Source organism: Pseudorca crassidens, chromosome 6, assembly GCF_039906515.1.
Source record: "Pseudorca crassidens isolate mPseCra1 chromosome 6, mPseCra1.hap1, whole genome shotgun sequence".
NCBI classification, from domain to species: domain Eukaryota; kingdom Metazoa; phylum Chordata; class Mammalia; order Artiodactyla; family Delphinidae; genus Pseudorca; species Pseudorca crassidens.
The window spans coordinates 47,458,442-47,468,119 of NC_090301.1; the positions used below are offsets into that span (position 1 = coordinate 47,458,442).

General features: G+C 34.1%; 1 pseudogene; it reads right to left on the bottom strand.

The window, feature by feature from the left end:
• Positions 1 to 477: 477 nt before the first annotated feature.
• Positions 478 to 975, bottom strand: LOC137226802 (prefoldin subunit 2 pseudogene; annotated as a pseudogene).
• Between the last annotated feature and the right edge of the window lie 8,703 nt (positions 976 to 9,678).

The following is a 9,678-nucleotide window of genomic DNA, read 5'->3' on the forward strand; positions in this document are numbered from 1 at the left end:
GGGAAGCCCTACAACATAGGTTTTGAATTAACTTTAACATATGCTGAAATGTACCAATTGACAAAAGTTAATGTCTTAATTATGGGCCTCAAATTACAGTTTTTCCTGGAGATATGACTAAATTTAAGTGAGATGCCAACTAATTAACTAACATTCACAAACACTCTGTCCCCAGACAGTAGAATAAATATGTAAGGAACAAATACTAAGACAGACACAATATTCTGGGCCATAATCCATGTCTCAATAATTGTTAAAATATTCACATCATAAAAAGTATGTTGTGTGAGCCTAGTGGAATTAAATTAGAAGTAAATATAAAGAAAATCTAGAAACTGTCAACATATTTGGAAATTTTTTTTTCTGACCAAAAAATTTAATTAACCAAAAAATTACAATGGCAGAGAAAATAATAACAATAAAGAGAAATTATAAGAAGTGGGAGTCAGGGTAGAAAAAATGCAAAGGCCTTGCTCTCTAGGAGACCAGTACTGCAGCTGGGCTGGCCTCAGCCCCAGCCCCTTCTGAGTTTTCTTTGGCTGCTGGCGTCTTGTCTTCCCCCATGAGACGAATATTGTGTTTTTCCCGGAATTCATTTAGTTCTTTTCCCTTTGCCAGAAACCGCTGTGTCAGTGTCTCAATAATCTTCTGTATCTGCTCCTGGTTGTTCTCCAGGGCAGGCAGCACGTCTTTGACAGTTCGCTCTATCAGCACCCTCCAACCATGCGGTAGCACTTGCAGGTTTCATCTACCTCCTTCAGAGTATCAATCACTAGACAGTGCTCATTCAACTCCGTCTCCAACTCAGCTGCTTTGGAGGCCAGGCCCCGCTGTTCCTGCCGAAGGCGATGGAAGCCAGCAATTACTTGCTCTGCTGATGTGAACCCCTTTCCCGGAGTCGCTCCGGCTGCTCTTGCCAGTGCGACCACTGCTCTCTGCCGTCTTCATTGCTTGCTGGGCTTCCAGTCTGCCCATATTTGGAAGTTTTAAGTACGTAATTCTGAAAAATCCACCAGCAAAGAAAGAAACAACAGAAATTTTAAAGTATTTTAAGCTGAATGAAACAAAAAAAATTTGTGCAACACAGCTAAAGACTGCTTATATAGGAATTTATACCACTAAATATTTAGATTAAAATATAAATCTCAAGACAATAATATAAACTTGATCTTAAGAAATTAGAGAAAGAAAAATGCATTAGGCCGGAAAGTAATCATAAGACAGGAAACAATAAAGATCAGAGTGGATATCAATGAAACAGAAAACAAAAACAACAGAAAAAACTGAAGAAACAAAAATCCATTTCTTTGGAAAGATCATTGAATGTATAAACATTTGCTACAACTGATGAAAAGAAAAGCTAAATAAGACAGAATTACCCATACCATAAGAGAGAGGGCATCAATATGGATTCTGCAATTTTTAAAAGAAAAATAAGGGGGAAATTATGAACTATTTTATATAAATAAATTTGAAAATTTGTATGAAATGAACAAAGGTTTTGAAGGATAGAAACTATCAAATCTCACTCAGGAAGAAACAGCCTGAAAAACCCCAAATAAATGAGAGAAAATGAATAAGTAGTTAAAAAGCTTTATGCAAAAGAAACTCTAGGTCTAGGTGCCTTAAGTGGTAAGTTCTACTAAAGACTTAAGGAATTAATAACTCCAATACTATACATACAGACAATAGAAGTGGAGGGGACATGTCCCAGCTCATTTTTTGAGGCCAGCATAAATTCTACAAGACACAAAAATATAGATCATTAGCTGTTATCAACATATACACAAAAATTCTTAATAAAATTTTATCCAATTGAATCCAATGATATATATAAAAGATAAAACATCATGATCAAGTGGATTTTATGCAAAGAATGCAAGGTTGGTTTGATACTAAAAAATCAATCAGTATAATCGTATTAACAGGTTAGAAAAAAATATAGGTTAGATTAAACCAACCTATATTTGTGAATAAAAGTCTAAGTCATTAGGAATAGAATATAACTTCCCCAATATGATGAAGAGCTTTAAGAAAAGCAATAGCTAACACCATATTTAATGGGTAAAAACTGGTTGTTTACCTCTAACATGGAGACAATGGCAAAGATATCCTTTCTCCTCACTTCTTTTTACTCTTTTGCTGGAATTCCTAACTATTGTAGTAAAGTAAGGAAAAGAAATATAAGACATACAGATTGGAAAGAAAGAGGTAAAACTTTTTTATTTGTAGAATATCTAATTATGTAGAAAATGCAAAGAAAGCTATGAAAAACCTACTAGAACTAATTTATGAGTGTAGTGAGGTTCCAAGATATGTAAATGTATGAAAATCTCTCCAAGATATGTAAATTTATGAAAAGGAATGAGAACGTTCATTGCAGAATTATTCACAATAACCAAGATGTGGCAACAACCCAGTGTCCATGATGGGACAAAAAAATGTGGCATATACATACAATGGAATATTATTCAGTCAGAAAAAAAGGAGATCCTATCACTTGAAACAGTATAGATGGATCTGAAAGACATTATGCTATGTTGAATAAGTCAGTCAAAGATGAACAAATATTGCATGGTACCATTTATGTGAGATATCTAAAATAGTCAAATCATAGAAGCAGAAAATAGAATGGTGGTTGCCACGGGATGGGAGGAGAGGGGGAAATGGGGAGTTGTTGTTCAATAGATATTAATTTATAGTTATACAAGATGAATAAGCTCTAGAAATCTGCTGTGCAACATAGTACTTGTAGTTAACAATCAATATGGTGCACTTAAAAATTTAAGAGAGTAGATCTGATGTTAAGTGCTCTTACCACAAAAAACCAAAAAGCACCCCCTGCACCAAAGGGACACAAGGAAACTTTTGGAGGTGATGGATGTTTATTACCTTGATTGTGGTGATATCACAGTTGTATGCATGCATATTTCTGAAGTCATCAAATTATATACATTAAATATGTGCAGTTTTAAAAATATCAATTATACTTCAATAAACCTGTAAAAAAAAACCTAAAAAATCTATGTGTTTCTATATACTAGCATTGAAAAATTGGAAACTGAAATTAAAATAAATACTATTTGCAAAAGCATCAAATAGAGATAAATATGAAAAACATATGAAACACCGAGAACTACAAAACATTGCTGAGAGGTATTAGAGAAGACCTAAGTAGAGGAATATATCATATTAATGTATTGGAAAATTCAGTCTTATAAGATACCAATTCTTCCTAAACATTTCTAAAGTTTCAGCAATCCTATTTAAGATTCCAGCAGTCTTCACTACAGAAATTGACAAGCAGATTCTAAAACTTACATAGAAATGCAAATATAATACAGTAGCTAAAATGATTTTGAAAAAGAATACCAAAGTTACTCGTCACGCTATCTGATTTCAACACTTATGAAAAATCTGCACTAGTCATGACAGCTTTGTATTGATATAAAAATGGACATATAGACCACACATATATGATCAATTGTTTTTTGACAAAGGTATCAAGGCAACTGAGTGGAAAAAAAAAAGATAAACTTACAACAAATGATGTTAGATAGCCATAGAAAAACAGATAAAAGCCCAACCCTTACTTCACACTATTAACTCAAAATGAATAATAGAAAAAAATTAACTCAAAATGAATAATAGATCTAATTGTGATAGATAAACCCTTCAGAAGAAAGAGGAGAAAATTTTAGTGAGCCTGGATTTGACAAATATCTGTACAAAAAGATACACAAACTACAAAAAGAAAAATTGTCAAATTGGATTTTATCAAAAATATAAAAAATGCTCTTCAATAATCACTGTTACAAAAAAGAAAAGACAAGTTACTGACTGGAAGAAGATATTTGCAAACATTTATCTGACAAAGGACTTCTTTCTAAAATATATTGTACAGCAAACTTACAACTCAATAAAAATAATACATACAACCCAATTAATAATGGAAAAAAGTTTTGAACAGACACTTCAACAAAGAATATGTATGGATATAAATAAGCATATAAAAAGATGCTTAAGATCATTAGTCATTAGAGAAATGCATATTAAACCACAGCGAGACACCACTGTATCCCTAGGAGAATTGCCAAAAATCAAGTTTGGACCATACCAAGTGTTGGTAAGCATGCAGAGCAACTCGAACTCTCATACACTGGCCGAAAGGAATGTAAACTATTATAATGACTTTGGAAAAATTCTTTACAGTTTCTTGAACATTTAAACATACGATTTTTGTATAACCTAATCATCCCCTGCCCATTCTATATCGAAGAGATATAAAATGTATGTCCACACAAAGACTGGTGCACAGTTTTTCGTGATGCTTTATTTTTTAGTAACCCCAAACTGTAAGCAACCCAAACATCTATTAACAGATGAATGGATAAGCAAATTGTAGTATATCCATATAATGAAATACTACTCAGTAATTAAGAATATATTGATTCAGGCAACAAGGATGAATGTCAAAATAATTATGCTGTTTACAACAAGCCAGAGGAAAAAAGGGAACATAAATATATGTACATTTATTTAAAATTCTGGGATATACAAATTAATCTATAGTGACAGAAAACAGATGAGTGGTTGCCTGGGGAAGGGAGTGGAGATTGTTTAAACTTTTGGGACAATTGATATGTTCATTACCTTGATTTGCAGTGATGGTTTCATAGGTATAATGATAAATCAAAATTTTTCAAATTGAATATCTATCTAGTTTATATTATACTTCCATTATATCTTAATACAGCTGTAAAATATGAATGATTCCCCATGAGGAATTTATTATTATAAGATTTCTTCATTTTTTTTATATTGAACTTTTAAAAATTTAAGCTTAACTTTGATTCTAATCAAGTAAAACGTATAAAGAATTCCACAAAATTCACATTATATTTATTCAATATTTAATTTGTTGTTTCATTCATCCATAAGCTATGTGTAATATTTAATTTGTTTCATTCATCCATAAACTATGTGTAAACTATGTGTAATTTAATGATTATTTCCATACTGTCACATGACATAGGAATTAGAATATTTTCAATAAATTTAGATTATTTGATGAATAAAGCTTCTAGTTTATCAAAAAATATTCTCTTAAAATAAATGAGCAACTAGATTATTGCTTTTTCCTAAAGAGGAATTTGGAAGGAGCTCTGCCACCTTCTGTATTTATTTTCTCCCAAGAGATAGCATCTAGTTTTAATTCATCAGAAGGAGGTTCCTCACAATTAGGGCATCTCAAAGCTCTGGGGACAGAAAGAAGAATTTTCTAAAGGAAACTAATTCTGATATTTGAAGGCATTTTAATTCAGTTTTATTTTCTTATAGATACATTTATTTTGTACATAGCCTGCATCTTCTTCAGTGTTACTGTATCTTTCCTCATGAACAAAACTGTTTGCCCCTCTTTTAAGGGATTTTAGAGCAAATTACATTTATATCTCTTTTATGAGCTGCCTGTTTCCTCTCCCCCCCTTCCTACCTTCCTTCCTTCCTTCCTGTCTTCCCCCCTTCCTTCCTGTCTTCCTCCCTCCCTCCTCTTCCTTCCCATTCCCTCCCTTCCCTTCTCTTCCCTTCCCTTCTATTTCTTTGCTTTCTTTTCCTTAATTTATTTCTTGTCTTCAGTGTATGAGAAAGAGGAAGCTAGACAAAGACTGCAATGTTGCATGTTTTGTTATTATAAAAAGAAAATACTCAGCTGCACTACAATGTTGCCAGTATACCACACTATTACAAATGCTGCAGCTACACAATGTTGATATGCTTTTCCTGATGAGCAGAAAGCTCCTTTTGCTTTGAAGCAACTTTAAGGCATAAAAACTCACAAACAAAATAAAAATTACTAGACTAGCACAGGGCACAGTTCTACATAGAGAGTGATAATACTGAAAACCCAAGTCACAGTGTGATAGTAATAATGCTTCATTATACATTTCTGGAAATTTCTTAATCCATTTCCTGGGAAGAAGTTGAAATACTGGACTCTTCAGTTAAAAACTAGATAATTGCCAATCTTATCATCACCTCTGAATGGGCCACATCTGCAGAGGATTTTGATTGTTAGGATCTGGACTTTAAAGGAGGTCTGATGTCATTAACTGACTTTTCTCAACTCACTAAATAAATAAATTCTGCTCACATACTGTTCACAGTTCCTATTTTGCTGTGCAAATGGAATGGTCATCTGCTTTAAACTTTAAAAAACATCGGAAAGAATATTGGTCCTACATGGCTCTCTGAATTTGGTCAGGGTCCATCTGGCATAATTTGCAAATGGACAGGTTTCCACATATTGGCTATAATACTTTTGAAACCAACCTGTAGATGATTTTACAGTCTGCAGATGGGAAATCCAATTATTGCCACCTGTTCTTATCTACAGCATAGCTATTTCTTAATGAAATATTTCTCTGAATACTTGAGACTTTCTTTTTTTTGCTTTTATTTAATAGTTGTTTGCTTTACTGTACCATTGTTTTTATTCCAAAAGAAATATTTCATTAATAACATATCAATGAGTATTCTTTCATTTATGTATAAAAATAATTGCAGCAGCATGTCCTTAGCTTATTTAAAACTTAACATGAGAAACAATCTCATGTAATTATGGAATTCTCTTTGTTAATATGAACTCCATTTTTTAAGATTTGCTAGAGCTCCTGATAAGTTATTCAGGGTTGCAATTAAGTGGATATTGTGATGACATCTGGATAGTGAAAGTACAGTTTATAGCAAAATTGTCAATAAGGCTGGTGTCAATAATTCATTTAATGTTTTTTCCTATGTACCCCAGAACATGTTTCAAACTATTTTTTAAAATGTAGAACACCATATTTAAAATTAGTATTCAAAAGTTCAGTGCATAAAATAAATGAATGAAATAGCTTTTTTGCCCAGGGTCTTCCCCACTCACACTACCCATTCCATGTCTTACCTCCATGGCCACCTGGAGTTAGCCCCGTGATATTTCTAATGTTCAGTGGAATCTTAGTTCAGTGGAATCTTAGTTTCAAGTTATGGCACAAGATCAGGGTGAGAAATGGAGATTAGTCCACCATGTTGTGTAGTGGCAATTAAGTATAGTATTTTAGAGTTTGATATCCTCAAGTTGCCTTTTCAGTATTTTCCTTGAGTATCAAGGATGTTTTGAGAAATATAGAGCCCTGGCAAAATGCCTTAGGGATTAGGTTATATCCCTAATACAGGAGCCTAGGATGATGGGAGAGACATCACAGCCCCTCTGGCAATAAGAAACAGCAGTATTTGTTGGGAAAGCAGACAGCAAGGTTGAAGTCATAGGAAATCCCTTCCTCAAGCCACTCAATCTAAGGTAATTTATAGCGAGTTAAAACATTTAAACAGAGGCTACTCAAATTTTTGCTCATCTGGCATATGAGGAATCAAACTGCTTTCACCTTAATCTGGTGAGGTTAAAAAGATATGCTCACACATGCAGTAAACTTTATGAAGCAGTTCATGATCAGTTGTGCCAGCAAACTTTCTAAGTGACTTGTAGCAGCAAATAAACTGAGGCTTGCTTTAGGATTCCAAATGGTTGAGGAAAAGTTTTTCTTTCTGTTAATTCATAGTAATAGAAAAGTACTTCAGTTTGTAAGGCCACAGATTCAAAGTCTTTGCACATTCATTAAATCATTTTCCATTAAAGTAATGAAACAATCCAGTAACAAAAGCCTGTAGATGAGGGTGTAAACAACTTAATATGACTTTTCCACTGTTCATCTCATGTATTCATTTTCTTGAATTCCCATTTCTGTTTGTTGCCAGGATCAGATCTTTATTCCATGTTTTGCTTTCAGATTGTGATTTAGGTGAACAAACAAAGTTTAGGGGGAAAAAAGCAGTTGCCATTTTGATGTAATTTGAATATTTAAAAGTTCTCGGTAAGTTGCTTTGGAGCTCTTTTAAGTACATGAGGATTCCTTTCCTCCTAATCAACAGAATGCCTGCTCCTTTCTTTTTCTGCTTGCTGGAAGGAGTAAACTCTGAGAGCACCAAGAGTGCTTTCTATTCCTCGTGACACACTCCCTCATATCATTCCTGCCTTGGTTGCTGTGCTAACTGTTCCAGACAGATGAGGGAGCCAAGGCAGGCTTAGGAGGATCTTGATGTTTGCCTAGGTACTCTTCAAGCAGAGCTTCTGATTATTTGGCGCCCAGCACACACCTTACAACAGTTACATTACTGCATTGTGAGTATTCAGGCAGCAGAAGACTCTGCCTTTTGGGGGACTGTGATAAACACTGGAGTAAGTCACCTGCAGTTCTAGTCAATTAAGTTTCCTGAAATCTCTCTGTATTGTGTTTTCTGTCGTGAATCATATATTACACTGTCACAAAGTTATGTAGTGCAGTTTCGAATCTCTGAATAACCACTGAACAAAACTGCAGGGTTCCTTGTTAGGAATCACCAAAATGATTTCTTGTTCAGGGATATCACTCCTTGTGAGGTAAAACTTGTTGTTAAATAATATTAAAAGTATGAAGTGATTAATGATGGGGAAGATTTGCTATTTGATGTTTTCATGCAGGATTTCTTTTTGTTTGTTTATTTTTAAGGATTATAGGTTTAATATTATTCTGGATTTGAATATTTTAATGTAAAAATGTATAAGATTATATGATGACTATGAAACTTAAGAAAGGTATGTCATCAAAACGTTAGATCACAGCAGTATGAAAAATAATGAACTACCATCTCTATAACAATCTAAACAAAATGCAAAATGTGTTCTTACTAAGAATATATTGGCATATATTACCACAGAAAGATATATCATAATAGAAAATGACCACAAAATTTCCCATTTATTCATCTATTCACTCATATATTAGTTCAGTAAATATTTACAATATATGATGGTGGTAATATTAAAAATTGAGACAGTCTTGATAGGGTCATAGCAGTGAATTTTTTTTTTTTTTTTTTTTTGCTTAAACAACAGAAATTTATTTTCTCACATTTCTGGAAGCTGGAAGTCCAAAACGAAGGTGTTGGCAGGTTTGGTTTCTCTGTAAACCTCTCTCTTTGGCTCGCAGATGATTGCCTTCTTACTGTGTCCTCATAAGACTCTTTCTCTGTTTATACATTCCCGGTGTATCTCTTCTTATAAGGACATCAGTCATATGGATTAGGGCCTCACCCTAATGGCCTCATTTTAGCTTAATCTCCTCTTTAAAGACCTATTTCTAAATATGGTTACATTCTGACATACTAGGGGTTGGGACTTCAACAAATAAATGTGATGGGGATGGGGGGGTGTAATTCAGCCCATAGCACCATGTATTTATTTTGTATTACATAATTGTGGAGAAAAAATTAGGGACTTATGGGGACAGAAAGATTTTAATTTTTTTTTTTTTTTTGGTACGTGGGCCTCTCACTGTTGCGGCCTCTCCCGTTGTGGAGCACAGGCACCGGACGCGCAGGCTCAGCGGCCATGGCTCACGGGCCCAGCTGCTCCGCGGCATGTGGGATCTTCCCAGACTGGGGCACGAACCCGTGTCCCCTGCATCGGCAGGCGGACTCTCAACCACTGCGCCACCAGGGAAGCCCTAGATTTTAATTTTTATTGAAATCATCTTTCATTGTTTATAATCCTTCTAGGTAAAATTGACACGTTTATTTAACAAGAGGGCAAAAATATAT